Below are 18520 nucleotides of genomic sequence, written 5' to 3' on the forward strand. Positions count from 1 at the left end.
GGTCTGGCCCGATATTCTTCCTCTAGTCCTGTCCTAAACAGTTGTGCCAAAATTCCCATTCACTTCAATTGTGCCAGTATTCCATCTAGAGTCCTACAAGGGTTCTGGGATCTTGCAGGTCCCGGCGGACCCACTGCCATAATAGCAGGAGCCAGTAAAATGTACTTTGTTGCGGGCAGAACTCGGTGGGCAAAGAAACAGACTGTGGTAATTTGCGGGAAAACATGAAGATTTAGTCAATTTGTCATAAATAGAATGTCAGCAATGTAAAGCAAGTTTCTTTTTTTTTAAATAAGGGTTTTAATACTTAAATTTAAGAAAGGGATAGAAAGAGATTTGATAGCTATTATAACAGGAGTTAAAGTATTTTTACATGGTTTAAGCAAGATTCGTTTTATTCTTTTAGTGGTAAAATTTGTGTCTGAATTCCATTTATATATATATATATATATATATATATATATAATATTTTAACCGTCCATTTTTATTTTATTTTATTTTATTTTATTTTTGTAGCATGGGGGAATCTGTCTTGCAGGATTTGTGGGACCAAAGGTTTTTGTGGGTGGGAGTAGGATAAAAATTAAAGAAACAATGTGGGATCGGGTGGGAGTGGATATTGCAGGGCGGGACAGGAGCTGGATTTAAAAAAAAAAAAAAAAGTCCCACGCAGGACTCGAATTCCATCCACTGTATATGTACAGACCCAAAGGACTAAATTCAGAGGGGCGTCTAAGATAGTGCAGCTTACACATTTATCTAGCTCCCAAAGAGAAACATACACGGCATAGCAATTCTTTTTATTTTTTCTCTTTGTATTAAGAATATGTACTGATGTTGTGGAACTATTGCCTCGAGTTGTGAATGATATATGAAATGAGAGCCCCTAAGCTAGTGTACAGACAGAGAATACAGACAGTGCTTTGCTGGCAATGCCAGGCTACAGTTATATTCAGCTTGTTGTGTCCTAGATCACTTCGAACCATGAATTAATATACGAAGACCTGTTACTAAGGTAAAAAACTAACCAACTTTATTAAACACTTCCACGTTGACTGGGTGTTTCTGTAGAATGGTCTGCATCTCCAAACTGGAGCAGGAACTAGATTCTTACTGTGTATTTGTACACCATGAGTTCTAGTAGTTGTATAATTGGATCCTGATCTTAGTTAGGACATCTAGGTGATACAACAATATAAATAATAATAAAAGTATCCTATCCCTGTAAACCCTGGGGCTTGGAGATAAACTCAGACAGTTTCCCCATTGAGGTTGTCTGTACTTTGTTTCTTTCAAGTTGCTGCTCAGGAATTTGGATGGGATTTTACCTGGAGATTTCCCTGTTTTGTGAGAAAAAAAGAGAGAAAGAGAGAGAGAGAGAGAGAGAGAGAGAGCGAGAGAGAGCGTAGTTTAGTGGCTAGAGCAGTGAACTGCAGGTCAAGAGAACTGGGCTCTATTCCCAGCCCTACCACTGACCTGCTGGGTGACTGTGGGCACGTCACTTCCCCTCTTTTTCCCCTGTCACTCTGTCCATCTTGTCTATTCACACTGTCTGCTCTTTGGGAGAGGGGCTGCCTCTTACAATACATTTATACAGAACCTAACACAAGGTGTCTTTGCACTCTGCTGGGACTTACAAGTGCTGTGGTAACACAAATAATTAATAACAACCTCTTGATTAAAAAAAATACTTCCCAAAATTATAACTTATTGCCACAACTGAAGACATTCGTAAAACATTAGGGGAACTGCCTGTAACGTGGGGGAGAGAAGGAGAGAACTGGAGTAGCTTGAGAGGCAAGCTTACAATGCTCTCTTCCGATGTTTTTCTACTGCAAATTCCCACAAACATTGCAGATGAACCCTCCCATCGTTTGGGTGGTTAAGTATTGCTGGAGTAGCAAAATCACCCCTGCTTCCTCCTACCCTGCAGTATTCAGTATCTGACAATACTCCAGTTGGTTCAGGCTATCTTGAGGTCTAATGAACATATCAAAGAAATAGCTCAGTGCTCCCCATATTTCCAAAAAGCATATGTTAAACAATGTAGGTAAAGAGAAACTGTAACAGGATTCACTTGTCCTAACAGTCCATCTGTTTTCTACTCCCTGCTGAGCAAATCTCTTTTCCTGGTTCCCTTTCAGGTGCACTCTTACCTTACGTAACGCTTTTTTTATTGGAGGTGCATGCTGTGACCCTGTCAGAATTGCTACAGCAGGGGTGACCTCAGTAATGACCATCCACAGCCTGCCAAGCTGAGTTGGTCAGTGTTAGCTGATTAAACTTTTAACAACATCCCCTGTGCGATAAAGGGCAAAATGACAACTTTGCCCATCGTCAAGGTGTCTGTATAATAAACTAATTAGTAAACTACACAGTCTGTGGAGCTTTTAATGAGTGCTATCGTCTGGCCTCTGTAATAAAAACCCAGTCTGCCCCCTTTTGGGATTCAATTAAGGCACAGACTGTCATATGCTTGGCCTAGCTGATCAATGAATCCATTCCGACCTCTGTCGGAGCTGTTTGCAAGGTCAGTGGCAGTAGTGAGGAAAGCCAGCTTGGTAATGGGGAGACATACCCAACGGCACCCGACAGGCACCAAAATCAGTTGTTAATGTCCTCCTGGTCATTTGACATCAGCAGAAGTTTCTCTCACTCAAAGGTTAGCTGAAAGAGAAGACAGCAATAATAAAAAAAAAGTATGGGTAGGTATATTGGTATTTCTAAGCAGAAAGGTCCCTCTGTTATTTAAAATCATCCTTAATTCTTTAACATCTGCTTATACCTAAGATAACTGTTTTTTTTCCCATGCAGCACAATATCCCATCAGGTGTTTTCTCTCTCAAATATGTTTACTGATTTGCTCCAGATGTAAAAATAAACACAAATCAAAAGTGAAGGGGTGACTCTTACTTAAACATACACACACACTTTTCAGTTCTTTGCATATGAATAATACTTAGCACTTTGTATCCAAAAGGTATTATGAACACTAAATTAACCCTCATGACACTGCAGCAAAACAAGTAATTTCATCCTTATTTTATGGATGGAAAACTGAGGCAGACCTCCTGTCTAGGCATGTAGGAGTAGATAGGGGCTATCATCCCATTTATTCCCCTATGCATAGTATAGCTCCTCCCCTCATCCCCACATGCACTGGCCAGTGTAGTTGAGATAATGCTGAGGGCATTGCAATTTGCTGCTGGTATAGGCCAGTGGCCAGTAACTACACTCACCCCAGAGCAATGAGGAAGCAGAGTAGGGATTATGACCCCAGAGGGTGTGTCTGAGTCACAATGCCTCCCAAGGCTATTGCTGGGAAAGTGCAGGTTATGCAACATCCCTGGAATAGGGCTATGTCTAAAGTCCCAAGTTAGCTCTATAGAAAACATTTGAGACTTGAAGAAGTTGGAATTAGATCTGCGATTAGAGGAGCTCCTGCTCTCCAGGTACACTGTTAGTGCTGAAACAATTATAAATGATCATTTGGAGGTTTTGTATATTTTTCAAAGTTTTAATTAAGGTTTTCAAAATGATTGTATTTCAAAAATGTTTAAAACAGGTTTTTTTAAAAGGTGATATGTATATAAAAGTAATGGTTTAGTGAAGGTAAGTCAGGAGCTTCTGTTCTCCCTTTCTCATAAAACAAGAAAAAAGGGGACAGTTAGGGAAATTAAAGAAAAGGAGTACTTGTGGCACCTCAGAGACTAACAAATTTATTTGAGCATAAGCTTTAGCTCACAAAAGCTTATACTCAAATAAATTTGTTAGTCTCTAAGGTGCCACAAGTACTCCTTTTCTTTTTGCGGATACAGACTAGCACGGCTGCAACTCTGAAACCAGAAATTAAAGACTGGTACATTCAAAACCGATTAAAGGAAATACTTCCCCCCCTTGGTGCCTAATTAGACTGTGGAACTCATTGCCACAGGATGTCACTGAGGCCAATACCTAGTAAGATTCTGAAACAGAATGGATGTTTATATGGATTATAAGAATATCCAGAATTACAACTCTAAATGCAAACAACACATTGTGGAAGGGATAAAAATCTCATGCTTCAGGGTTTAAATCAATCTATAGCTCATTGGGATTATGCTGAGACCTTCATGGTGAACAACTACACACATTTACCTACTATTGGTATCTTGTACCTTCCTGTTTGAACTCTGGCACTGGCCACTGTTGAAGACAGAGCATGGGTCTGAACCACTATGCCAGTATGGCAAATCTTATCTTCCTAAATGGATGTGCAGAGAGAAACAGAGGACTTGACAAGTCATAGTCTCATATGTGGATGTCAATAATTTTGGATGTGGAATAGGGACCAGATGCTATTCCTGTTGAAGTCAATAGGAATTTTAACATTATATCAGACCCCAAATTAACTGTTTAAATACAATTTGAAGATGGGTCCTAGTACACAAAGGATAGATCCCCTGGCAGAAGAGTAGACTAAATTTAGTAGGAGTCTATGCCAATTGGCATTCCTCATTTTTGTGATAAACATGCAATAGAATGCACTTTGTATTTACTACCTTTCTAGGGCAACTGTTTCTTTAAATGTGCAACAATTTTCATTTTTTTATAAAAAACTAGAAATGTTCATATACTGAACTTCACTCTTTACATGTTCCAATCTGGATATAAACTATATAAGACAAATCCTGCTCTTTGTGGTAAAGAGGCACTTCTCACTGACTTCCTATACTGTACCTGCACTGCAGTAGGACAGGATATCTACCGAGAACACAAGAATGGTAATTGGAAGACTCTTGTGCCTGCCATTGGTCCACAGTCTGAAGGGAAAGGGGCTCACAACCTTAGCTAGCACATAAAGAGTGGGGAAGAGTACACATGCTGGCAAGAGGAACACATTACTGCATTTGCAAGGAGCCTCACATAGTTATTATGTTCAAGCAATCCCGAACTTTTTCCTAGCCACTCTGTTCTGCACCAGCAGGATAGATCTGGTAACCAGTGTATACCTGGCTCCAGTGTTTTCTCCATCTTCCAGGTTTAGCTCTGGCAATTAATGGCATAATTTAGCCCCACAAAGTGTTTGGAAGTGCAATATATACATACACACAGGGTCACTGAAGAGGAAATTTATAAGAGAAAACAATTTCACAGAGGAAGATGTACTAAAAAGTAGGGCTGGTCAATTTTTTTGGCATATCATAATTCAAAGGGAGGGGGAGGCCAAACGTTCAACTAAATTTTTCCAGGGTTTTGACCATTCTGAGTCCATCAATTTTTAAAAGCTTTACATTGACCATTTCAAAATTTCAAATCCAAAACCAGGATTTTTTTTTTTATTACAAGGTTTCCATCCCCATTTTAAAGCTAGTTTTACTAAAAGTAATATGGTGAAATCTAGACCTAGATTTCAAATACCTCAAGTGTATGAGTGTCAAGGGGTTTGGTTCAGGCTCATCTCTATAGTTTACCATGCATCCCAATCTCTAATCCCCCCCCCCTTGAAATCTGTCCACTTTTCCTCATGGTGGTGCTCATTACCATGCCTCCTCTTAACATGGTTATTTGGTTACAAATATTTATTCCTTTCCATGCTATGGCTGTTCTCATGTGACAGGAATGCACATGACACAGACATGTTTTATATTTTGATAGTTCCTAGCATGTATCACTGTTTACTTGAAGTAAACCTGAAGGCTGTGGGACATTTTCTATTCAGTTATACCAATGCAACCCCACCAATTTCAAGACCCATGTTTAACTACCATGAGTGGCCAAATAGGTTTTGTGCCTGGGTGAGTAAACTTCTATGACAATTTTGCCAGGACAGGAAGCAGGGAAAAGTATAGGAAGATGTAACAAGATGTTATTTTCCAAGATCTTGTACCAAGATACAGAACAGATTTTGCTGGCTCATGCTGGCAACTAGATCAAGTATGTCCTATTAGCCATAAGGTGCACTAAAGTACCTAGAAACATCCAAACTTAGGAGCAAACTCTGCTAGGAAACTTATTTTTATTTAAGATAATAATAACAAAAGCCCCAGAGATAGGGGACTATATCTAGTCTATGTGTACTGTGCTGTGTTAGAGCAAGGTGAGAATGCCACTTACTTAAAGTAGATTATCATGTTCCCCACATCACATTATTGGCTGTAAAAAGAATTATTGAAAATAGGGGACAGAAAGTTGTGTGTGTGGTGAGAACCTATTTCCTCGATTAAAGCAGCATTCTGAATATTTTAAAGGGGTCTACCCTCTGACTCTGCTTAAAGTATTTAAAGAGGCTGGTTGTGGGAAGAAAGTCATGGAAAAAATAGCATACTTATGTGTTATGTCCTTAATTCCTGCCAAACATGAAAAATTGTTATGAAAATTCATCAGCCCAGGCACAAAACCTGCTCTCTCATTCTTCCCAAGGAGATGCCAATAGTGTAAAATCTACTGTTAGTTTTTAGCTCATCAGAAACATTCCTTGCCTCAGGTTAGTTGGTGGGTAGAATTTCACAAGGCTACACACTCAACCTCTGCCCAAATTCAAGTACATGTTTTGGTACATAAACTCAGAAATATAGAACTATTCAGGAATAAATCACAGAAATATTGCACATATGTTTGTTGGGCAATATAAAACGGTTTCTATGGAGGTCATTAAGCAATGCCATTGCACTGAAGAAGGTCATATTGCAAGCCAATCCACAACCTCTGGTCCACCCACAAGTGGAAGTGGATAGAAGATTTTGAGAGCACTGAAAATCTCCACAGTGCTTCATCATTATTTAGTGTAGTGTTTCTTCCCCAGTCTCATGAACTCCAGGCTCCTATTTACACCTATGGGGCCACCAGGTGGACCATCAAGTGATGATAAAAAACATTTAATTTAAGCTCTCTCTTCCTCCATCCTCTACAATAATGGAAGATATGAGGAAGCATGTAAATCTTGGCAAGCCTTGATTCTTTAGGGTCTAAACAGTGGGCACAGCAGCACGACTTTATGATCTAAATTCTTAATTATACTATTACTCCTTTATGTTGCTTTGGCTGAGAAAGGATGTGATTCTTGGGAAGGCCTTGTGGGAGTACACCCAGTATAAGGAGAGTGGGCATCCCCAGCTGGCATCATGGTGGGCTTTCTACTCCTCCTCCATTGTAGGAGATATGAGTCCTTTTCCTTTCCAACCTTAGTTTTTCTCTTTCCTATCTCTCTCTCCTTTTTCCTTTTGTCTAGTAAGAATCTGGTTTAGACAGCCAAGACTGCATATTTTGCAACACTGCTGTATGCCTGTGACCAGAAAGAGGCAGTTAAAAACAATACCCTAAATAGCCCAGTTCTGGTACAAGTTTCCCAGGTCTCAGAGTAGCTGGGAAAACAATTGCTGTGTCTGTGTTTTTACAGCAGTGAGGTTGCAAGTGAGAGTCAACACCAGACACAGAAGATATATTTTCTATCTTTGCTATTCTTTTCCCCTCCCTTTTTTGTATTTTTGTCTTGTTTTGGCTTCTGGGAAACAGGATCAGATTTTAACAACAACACAATAACAAGAGTTCCAGCCCAACTCAACTAACTTCTTCCCTTTTCCTCAAAAGGCCTTTAAATTACCATCTTTGATACCATCTAAGAGACTATGAAACAAGGAGGGGGAAGGGGCAGGTACATCTAAAAACTCTCTCTCGCTAAAGGAAAAGGGAATATGGGATCATGGGGCCACAGAAATATAGGGCTGGAAGGGACCTCAAGAGGTCATTTAGCCAAGCCCTGTGCACTGAGACAGGACTAAGTATCTGATCCCAGTAGATGATCCCTGACCCGTGTTCGTCTAACTTATTCTTTAAAACTTCCAGTGATGGAGATTCCACAACTTTTGTTGGAAGCCTATTCCAGATATAAAACTACTCTTTAAATTAGAAAGATTTTCTTAATATCTAATCTAAATCCTTCTTGCTGCAGATTACAGCCATTACTTCTTGTTCTAAACTTCAGTGGACCTGGAGAACAATTGATCACAGTCCTCTTTATAAAAGCACTTAATATATTTGAAGACTGGTATCAGATCCCCACTCAGTGTTCTTTTCTCAAGACTAAACATGTCCAGTTTTTTTAACCTTTCCTCAGGGGTTAAGTTTTCTAAACCTCTTATCGTTTGGTTGCTTTCCTCTGAACTCTCTCCAATCTTTTCTAAAATGTGGTGCCGAGAATTGGACACAGTACTCCAGCTGAGGCCCCAATACTCCCAAACAGAGTGGGACAGTTACCTACCATGTCTAACAATCCAGAATTAGATTAGCCTTTTGTGCAACTGCATCACATTGTGGTCCTTCTCAGCCCTCCTAACCAGTTATTCCCCATTTTGTAGTTGTGCATTTGATTTTTCCTTCCGAAGTGAAGTACTTTGCACTTATTTTTTATTGAATCTAATCTTGTTCATTTCAGACCAGTTCTCCAATTTGTCAAGGTTGTTTTGAATTCTAATCCTCCAAAGTGCTTGCAACCGCTCCCAGCTTTTGTCATTTGCAAATTTTATAAGGATATTCTCTACTCCATTATTCAAGTAATTAATGAGATATACTGAATATTGGACCCAGGACTGACCCCTGTGAGTCTCCACTAGATATGTCTCACCCAGATTGACAGTGAACCATTGATAACCACTCTTTGAGTATGGTCTTTCATCCAGTTGGGCACCTGCCTTATAGCAATTTCATCTAGACCACACTTCCCTCATTTATTTTTGAGAATACCATGTGGCACTATGTTAAAAGCCTTACTAAAGTCAAGATATATTCTGACTACTGCTTCCCACCTGTCCAGTAGGCCAGTAACCCTGTCAAAGAAGAAAATTAGGTTGGTTTGTCATGGTTAGTTCTTACAATTCCACGCTATCTGATCCTTATAACCCTATTATCCTCTAGGTGCTTACATATTGATTATTTAATAATTTGTTCCAGTATCTTTCCAGGTATCAAAGTGACGCTGACTGTCTAGAATTCCCCAGGTACTCTTTGGTTCCTTTTTTAAAGATAGGTACTATGCTTGCCCTTCTCCAGTCTTCCGGGTCCTCATCCCTCCTCCAGGAGTTCTCCAAAATAATTGCTAACATTTCCAATATAGCTTCAGATAGTTACTTTTGCCTGCATTCCTTCCCCCTCATTGATAATATTTATTGTGTTGAGTATCTGGTCACCATTAACCTTTTTAATAAAGACTGAAGGAAAATAGGCATTAAACACCTCAGCTTTGTGATGACATCAGTTATTAGCTCTCCTTCCCTGCTAAATAGAAGACCTACATTTCCCTTTATTTTTCTCTTGCTCCTAATGTATTTAAAGAACCTCTTATTACTACCTTTTCTGTCCCTTGCTAGGTGTAAATTATTTTGTGCCTTAGCCTTTCTGATTGTGTCCCAACATGTTGTTAAAATGAAAGCCTTATTTAATACTTTACATTGCTAATCCTTAAATTGTTTTTTCCCTTCTTTTCTGTATCTAAAAGGTCAAAAGGATTTTTAATGGTGTATTTGCTAGGGTAATAAGGAGGTGGAGGTCTCTGTAAACCAAATGACAAACCCTCTTTAAAACTGTTTAATGTTGGATGGTGACATGGTCCTGTCAACACCTTTGATTCTTTGGGCCTGTATATTCCATCTAAATTAATACAACAGTTTAGAAATATCCTTTGTGAGAGTGTATGTGTGTGTGTGTGTGTAAGTAATCAGTTGAAAATATCTGCTCAATGTGTAGCAACAGTCAAAAAAGCTAACACAATGTTAGGAACCGTTAGGAAAGGGATAGATAGTAAGAGAGAAAATATCATAATGCCACTATGTAAAGCCATGGTATGCCACACCTTGAATGCTGCATGCAGTTCTGGTCTCCCCATCTCAAAGAAAAAAAAAAGATATATTAGAACTGGAAAAGGACAACAAAAATGATTAGGGGTATGGAACAGCTTCCATATGAGGAGAGATTAAAAAGGCTGGGACTTTTCAGCTTGGGAAAGAGACAACTAAATGAGGATCTGATAGAGGTCTATAAAGTCATAAATGGTGTGGAGAAAGTGTTGTTTACTCCTTCACATAACACAAGAATCAGGGGTCACCCAATGAAATTTATAGGCAGAATGTTTAAAACAAACAAAAGGAAGTATGTCTTCACACAGTGCACAGTCAACCTGTGGAACTCATTGCCAGGGGATGCTCTAAAGAGAAAAAAAATAACTGGGTTTAAAAAAGAATTAGATACGTTCATAAGTCCATCAATGGCTAGTAGCCGAGATGGTCAGGGATGCAACCCCATGCTCTGGGTGTCCTAAGCCTCTAACTGCCAGAAACTGGGAGTGGATGACAGGGGATGGATCATGTGATAATTGCCCTGTTTTGTTCATTCCCTCTGAAGCATCTGACATTGGCCACTATTAGAAGAGAGGATACTGGGCAAATGGACAATTGGTTTGACCCAGTATGGCCGTTCTTATGTTCTGTGTTATCACCAAAATGCTTTATGAGAATTAACTAAATCAATATCACAGTGCCCCTATACTGAAGTGAGCTGAATATTGCCATGTTCAGATAGTGAAAATTCTGCCATTATTATCTTTATCTCCATTTTTTGTGTACTCGGGTTAAGGCACCTGGGCCCAGAGCCTCAAAGTTACTTCAGAGCCCAACTCCCATTGATTTTAGTGGGAGTTAAGTGGCTAGATACCTTTCAGGTTCCAATTGCTGTTATTTTTGTCTTCCCTTACTCTTTTCCTCCTATTGTGTAGTGCACTCACTTAAGGCATCTAGTCTCAGGCCCCTGTCCTGCAATATGCAGGCCGATCATTGGTGCCTCCATTGAGTTCAGCGGGACTCCCAGCAGGCACAATGACCTTCCCAGACAGAGCCAGTTGCAGGATCAGAGCCGTAAACCCCGATTACGGAAAGCATCCCATTTAACTCAATGGGACGTACGAAATGGTAAGTGCAGTCCTGAATAGGTTTAAGTGCTTTCCTGCACTGGGGCCTCAGTATGTAAACTCTGTGGAGTAGGGAAGATGCCTATGTGGTTGTATAGACAATGAGCCCCAGATTGGGCATTTGGGTGGTACCAGAAGAGAAATCATACAGATAATAAAATGTACCTCACAGGCAAAACTACCTAGGGCTTTTTGTCAATCACAGGTGACCTGCCACTGGGCAGGAAGATAACAGGTGAGCAGAAGGGAAAGACCAAGTTTTTGTATGAACGTAAGCAGGTCAAGTTTGTTTGAATCTCTGAGGAGTAGTTTACTGCAGAACTAAGCCCCATTTCAGGAAAACATTTAAGCACATGCTTAAATCCATCCTTATCCAGTTAAGCATATGTTTAAGTGCTTTCCTGAATTCAGGGAGATGATTGCTCTTTTCAAATTCTCCCAACTCCCGTTTTTGTCTCTAGTTGCTCCTGCTTTCTTCTCAACATGCTCTGGAGGCCTTTATCTTATTTGTCAATGTTTGATACTAAAATAAAAAGGTGTTAATCTTTGCAATGACCTTTCTGCTTTATTTCTACTAGAAAAGGGATGTTGTATCTTTTGTAAGTAACTTCAAGGTGAGATATTCTGCAGCTTTCAAACGTATGCTTTTATCCAGTTAATCATTGTGCATTACCTACTTTCATCAATGGTCGGAAGCTTAATTCCAGGATTACTCATCCACACGAAAAACCAAATAGAAAAATCAGAAGTATAGACCCAAACAATAGAACTTTTATACCAGGATAATTAGAAAAGGAACCTACTACCCAGGATTATAATTAGTGACTAACATATTAAATGACCTTTAACATTTACCTTAAGCCCCGGATTTCTAGAAAACCAGCAAGGTTATGAATGCCATATTAGTAATCTTTAATCTTTATTACTGCTGTGGACAGAATTTTAATGATTTTTAAATAGGCAGCGGTCACTAACATATCCCTATTAAAATAAAAAAAATCTCATAAAAAATTAAATGGATTAAGACTTCAAATGTACCATCATCAAAAGTATTATCTAATTATGGAGTTCAGTGAACAGGCCAAGTGAAATGGTTGGTAATATTAGTTACTTACCACATGGGAATGCCCAGGATTTATGCACAAATAGATTCTGCTTCTGTTGCAACATAGTAATTAAGAATTTGTCAGGGAAATTTGACCCTCTAGGGTAGAAATTACTTTGTAAAATAAGAATGGCAGAGCACTAGTCTCCTTGCTGCACATAATTTAACTTGATTATTTATACATCAAAGGGAGTCTGCAGTGACTGCAGTATAATATTTAAGTAGAGGGATATTAGAGAAAGAAGCATCTAGTGAAATCTTTTTTCCCAAATCTCCGTGAGAAAATAGAGGAAATTTTCATAAAGCATTTCATTTTGCATATAAATTGGTGCCTAGATTGTGCCTGTGAATTTACTGCTGTCAAATTTAATTTTTCTTTAATTCTTCAGGCCCAGATGTGAAAGGCTCTGTGTGCAGGATGCAATTTTCAATGCTTACAGGTAGCACCCAGATCAATAATGTGTCTTTATGAGAAATTACCGTTAATGTTATTGAGTATGCATTTTGCTTTATAGGATAATAAGGTAATATGAAATGCCAATTCATTCATTAGGAAAGAGCTAAGTGCTTAAATGAAATGGGTGACAGGTCTGAAAAAAGATGTAGTTGTGGGCAGGAAGTCAAGAATGGATTTTTAATGATCTAATACCAAAAGGTTTTAACCACTTATTTGCATTTGCTTCCTATAAACAATATTAACTTTAAAATAAAGCCCTTTGAATATTTAAATTGCAGTAAGCAATTCTACTTGCAAAGACTATTAAGAGATGTTAGATTTCCGGGAAGCTTTCAGGTTAGTGTTTTTTTAGAAACAATGAAATGAACTATTATCTGATATAAAAATTAAAACATGAATTTAAATTGACAGGGATACAGTGAGGCAAAATCAAAAGTTTACTTTGTGAAAAATTATTTAAATACAGTGTATTAAACATTTTGCACTCCCAGCTCAGTAATCTAAAGCAATAATCAACATTAAATTAGGATCCCGATGAACTGTTGAGGATAGAAATTGGAGCCTGTTCAAACCCAAACACCATGAGTTTTCTTTGGCAACATACTGCTGCCTTTTTAGACTCCTGTACTGTAATCCTTCATAAACCCAGGAATCAACTGTTCTCAACAGTAAGAGTAAAGCTTTTCTGAGAGAGTTTTCTCAGGGGCTAGTCTGAGGCTGTGGAATGATTTCCCTAAAGAAATAGGGTCATCACAAACCTCAGCACCTTTGGCTCCAAGGGCAAGGCACATTGCTTTGACCTTGCCTTCTCTAATATACACATAGCAACAGGTACATATTTTAAAACCAACCAACCAACCATCATATATTTCCAAAACAAGACACTCCACTGTGTACGCTTCTTCTGGGGAGAGGATGAGAGACCAAGCATCATGAGACAGATGTGTAATCACTTTGCTTAACATACTACTGAAAGGTACTCAGATATTACAGTAAAAAGAAAAGGAGTACTTGTGGCACCTTAGAGACTAACCAATTTATTTGAGCATGAGCTTTCGTGAGCTCACGAAAGCTCATGCTCAAATAAATTGGTTAGTCTCTAAGGTGCCACAAGTACTCCTTTTCTTTTTGCGAATACAGACTAACACAGCTGTTCCTCTGAAACCAGATATTACAGTGATTACTGAAGTATAACAACCTATATAGAACATAGAGTGAAGTTCATTAATCTTTTGGGAGACTTCAATGGGACCCTATTCTCAGTTGAGCCCAAACTCAGCTTTCAGTCTCTAGTTTTGCATGGTTTTCACTAAGTAGTGTTTCTCTTTGTTGGATCCCAGAAGTGCAACTCAGTGGGTAAAAACTGTGCCAGAAGGCAATAAGGCCCAGATCCTCAAAGGTATTTACACCCACCCGCACACCCCTCTTTGAGGATCTGGGCCCAGAGGATCTGGTCCAATGCACACTCAAGTCAATATTAGTTCTTTCATTTACTTCAATGAATACTGGATCAGACCTTGAAAGAATTAACACTGGGTGTCTCACTGTACTTAGAAGGAGTGCTGACTGTTCTGTATCACTTCTGGGTTATCTTTATTTAACCAGTTACCTTGTTAGAATCCTGCTCTTGCTGCTCCTTACTGTACCACAGCACTAGACAAGCCTCCATAAAGCAAACAAATTGTGTACAAACCCCTGGAACCTAAAAATGCAAAGTATCACCCAACCCTATTTATGAAATGCATAAATAGAAAATAGTCTTTGGAGAAAATAGTAGAACCCATATGTTCCAGAATTACTCCTAATTTAAAGCATTCTTTAAATGGATAGAAATTTTGTGTTCTAAAACTTTAGGCTGAGCTTTTCAAAGCTGCCCAAGGGGTTTGGATGCCTGTTTTCCATTATAAGTAAGGATCTCTTGGGCAGCTTTGAAAATATCACCTTACAGTTTACAATGGATGGCATTAAAACTCAATATTTGCCATCCCACAAGAATATAGTAAGATACCATAGTTATCGGAGGCACCTTGAGATGGATGAGCTTGGATGCCCAGCATTTTAATGGCTCACACTGTAAAAACAAAAGACAGCTACTAGAAGGACCATTAAACCTTGATTTGTATTTCAACTTTTCCTTTCCATGTCTGTGCCTGAAGTTTCTTCTTCTTTTTTTAACTTCTAAGTAGGACACTTCTGACTTTCTACAACTCAAACTATAAAGAGAGGACTTTCTCTGACATTGTTTGAGAATAGGCTGTACTTTTTTTTTAAGGAGCCTTCCATTGATTTTTAGCCTTCAGAAAACAATGGTGCCTTCAGTTGCATAATCTCACAAGCTGCAGTAAAAGGAGAGTGCCCCCATTTCTAGAGCAAAGCGTGTACCTGAAGTAGATAGCAGTAGATAGTGGATAGTCTCACCAAAGTAGATAGTGGATAGTCTCAACAAAGTCACAATGGCCAAAGGAAAGCTTTGGAGTATCTCAGCTGAAATCCCTCTCTTTGGGAGGTTGAAGGTGGAGGAGGAACTGTACTATTATTAATCTATATTACAGTAGTGCCTAACAGACCCAACTGAGTTTGAGGCACCATTAAAACAGGAATGGATAAACTGATTCAGATATGTGTGAAAACAGAATTAGCCTTTTCACCCCCCGGGTTTGGTAATCTAGACAGCTTTCCGTAATGACCATCTACAGAACTCCTGTTAAATTTACAAAGGGGAGTGGAGGGAGGAAACGGTAGAAAATTGAATAACTATTAAATAACACACTACTTATATACCTGCCTCATTGCCATGATGTCCTATTTTGTCGAATGTAAGCGTGTACTCAGTATGCTTAAACTGCCAATTCATACCTCATCTTATTCTTCTTGTGCTGCCATCTTCCCTAAGCTCCCTTTAGTGTTCTTTTGTAGCATTGCCTTTACTCCTCCTGCACTGTACTGAGGAAACCTTTTACCATTTTGCAGCACTCAGGAATAGATCAACTTGCCTGGGTTAACATACAAAGTGACACAAAGCCAGCCATTCAAGGATAAGGGGAAGCCTCTGAATAGGAGATCTGCAGAGAAACTACTCACTTTCGAGAGACAAAGATGACCAGTTTATAGTCCTGTGTCCACCAAAGAGGAATGACATAAAACTCCCAGCTCAGACATGAAAAATAAGGAAGTTGTCAACTAATAGCTAACTTGCTACAGTAGTTGTTTAGGTAACCTCCATGGATATTTCTGCTAGGCCACTTCCTGAAGGAAAACTGCCATTTCCAGCAGTAACTTCTACATTGTAAGTGTTCCAAAGACAAAGGGACCCTGGAGAAGCAACTGAGAGTTCCCAGCCAGCTCCCACTCTGACCTTTCATCTACAGCCTCCAGAGCATTTTAACTTCCAAAATCAGAGAGGTACTTAAAGTTGACTGATCATTTTGACAGAAGGGCAATGTACTTATATACAAACACTCACAGGTATTACAGGTGAGATAATGCCATCAGCCTTTCAGATTTGTTAGAACCGATATCAGAGTAGAAAAATTAGTAACTTAGATGCAAGTATAATAAAATCAAAAGGGTTTCAAAGGGGAGATGTGGTATATGTTTTGAGTAAGCACGCTTGCTATATTTGTAGCTGCACCTATAGCAACAGACATCATGAGAAGAGGTCTCTAATTTGTCTGACTGTTCCTAGGTACTGCCTATAGTACTTGGGCAAATTGCTTAACTTAGAAAAAGAACTACAGAACTACTGTTTCTCCTTCTTCATGGACCTTATCATTCTCTGCTCTCTTTCCTGATCTCACTGCTAGGCCATCACTCACCTGTCCTCTGTCTCTTCATAGTGGCACTGCTGTTGCATCAAAAGCATTTTCCTCTGCTGCTCCAGGCATCTGGACCATGCTTTCTGAGACGAGCACATTGACAATTTATATAGACCCTAGATCTCATAATTTCACTCTCCCTCTACCCCTTCTTTATTTACAATCAAAACATTTCTGAGCTACAGTTTATATAGTGTATACATGCTGTGTAACATGCACATTGTTAGTGAAGGCCAAATCTTGTGATCTTTTACATCTGCAAATAGTTTCTTTGAAATTAAAGGAACTTAGAACCTGATCCAAAGCCCAGTGAAGTCAGTGGGTATCTTTCCATAGACTTCTATGAACTTTAGATCAGGCTCTTAATAAGCTGTGCTCACATGCATCCATATGAGGATCTAGCTAAAAATCTGCAGGCTGGAGAAAGGCCTGCATCGGTCACTGGTGGTCCATGGACTGCAGTAGGAGAATCACTGAGATAAGATACTATTCACTGCTTACCCCAAATTTCTGTGTAGCATTGCTGTAGAATGTTAAACAGCTGCTGTGTTCCACAAAAGGTAGCTGCAGTTTAATGATTCCTTTTACTAATCTATAAAGTGCTTTGGGATCCATCTGAATAAATGAATTTCCATAGAATGTAAATGACCATTATAATTACTTATAATTTGCCTGAGCAATGTAACCCAGAACACAGATTCTCTGTTGATTTATCTCTGAAATAATATACATTCAGTTCAACCATGCATCTCAGTCATGTCAGGAAAAGTAGAGCACAATCTATTATATTAGTCAAATGAACAGTATATATACTATTTCCGGACTGAACAGCAAGTTATCACAAAAGTGAAAGTTGCTTTTTCCAGTTCCCTTCCACACTTGGTTTCACCAGTCATTTAGTGCTATAGGGACAGATTTTCGAACTAATAAGCACACTGTTGCATATGCAAATTCTAATTGCTCTTTTGTTTTATCATTACTGGTCAAGACTAGAAGTGGAAGTGTCAAAAGTCTGTGGTATTTGCATATATAAAGCAGGAAATATAAGCAAAATCAAACTAGAGTTGGCTGAAAACTGTAGAAACAATGTTCATGGATATTCAATTGAATTTTGAATGGCTGTTCAGTTTAAACTTTATACTGCTCCTATTTTTGCTATTTGCAAGCTTCCACACAAATCTGTGATTGCTAGCATGATCGGTTAGCAAACAGCTACTCATAATGGGTAAAATTCTCTTCTGCATAGAGAGCTAGCACAACAAAAGTTCCACTTAAGCCCTCAACATAGGTCTTAAGTGGAATTTATGCATGCATCAGCCTTATTCTGGCACTCTGTAGCAGGGTGAATTTCACCCCAGATGAAAACTCATATTTGCAGATGAAGTAGTGTGTTTGTGCATGACAAAGAGAATTGTTTGTCACTATTTGTTCTTCTGTTTAAAAGTTTACACTCATTCAGTGAAGGAGTAGATCAATACCATTCAACTTAGGTGACCAAGCACATACTGCCAATGCTCCAGCATGGAAGCTGAACAATAATAGTGAATGAGCAGGTAAAAGTGACAAAGAAAATACTTCTTAACTCTGCTCTGGATATACTCTCACGAACAGCTCCTGTATCACAATACAGATTAGCAAGTGGCATGTACTCCATACATGGAGTTGGGGCATACATAAACCTGTGTGTATCTGGCACATCGGTGTTTGGTTTTCATTTATTAGCTAGCTGCTTTTGAATGATTAATGAATTGTAACATAAATCTCTCCCCCCTGAATAATATAGACAGTGATAGGAGCACCCAGTGTACCAGAGCAATCCAGCCTTCCCCCCCCACACACACACACAAATGCTGGGACCCCAAGTCAAGATGGCTCAAAAAATTCTCTTCAGTCTTAAGGAGGAGATGGACAGAAAGGAGAGTTCTTGCCTCATCAACAAAACTTAGCACCCTTTCGCAAAAACATAGGCACCTGTTTGTCGAACTACTTGCGTGATTCTTTCACTCGACTTTGAAAGAAAGCTGCCCCTCTCACAGGCAGACTCAGAGTGACATCAGACATATTTAAAAAATAGTTCAAAGACAGATCTGGTCAGAAACTCTCCCTTTTCTCTTAGAGCCTCTATGTATAAAGGCTGTGCTCTCAGCTACGTGAACTAACATCGGCGTTATCAGTGAGTACCAACAACCGGTACAATTATTGCATTA

The 18520-nt window shown here is 39.1% G+C and overlaps 1 long non-coding RNA gene across 1 annotated transcript in view; it reads right to left on the reverse strand.

Annotated features, from left to right (window-relative positions):
• Nucleotides 1–1268: 1268 nt before the first annotated feature.
• The window catches only part of LOC140906228 (uncharacterized), a 75779-nt gene continuing 58527 nt past the window's right edge, over nt 1269–18520 (reverse strand). Inside the window, exons 2-3 of the long non-coding RNA XR_012157048.1 lie at nt 2579–2667; nt 1269–1340 (exon numbers count right to left, since the gene is read on the reverse strand). This is a non-coding gene — a long non-coding RNA (uncharacterized lncRNA). The remainder of the gene's footprint in view (nt 1341–2578; nt 2668–18520) is intronic.

This window comes from Lepidochelys kempii, chromosome 1, assembly GCF_965140265.1.
Source record: "Lepidochelys kempii isolate rLepKem1 chromosome 1, rLepKem1.hap2, whole genome shotgun sequence".
Lineage (NCBI taxonomy): Eukaryota > Metazoa > Chordata > Testudines > Cheloniidae > Lepidochelys > Lepidochelys kempii.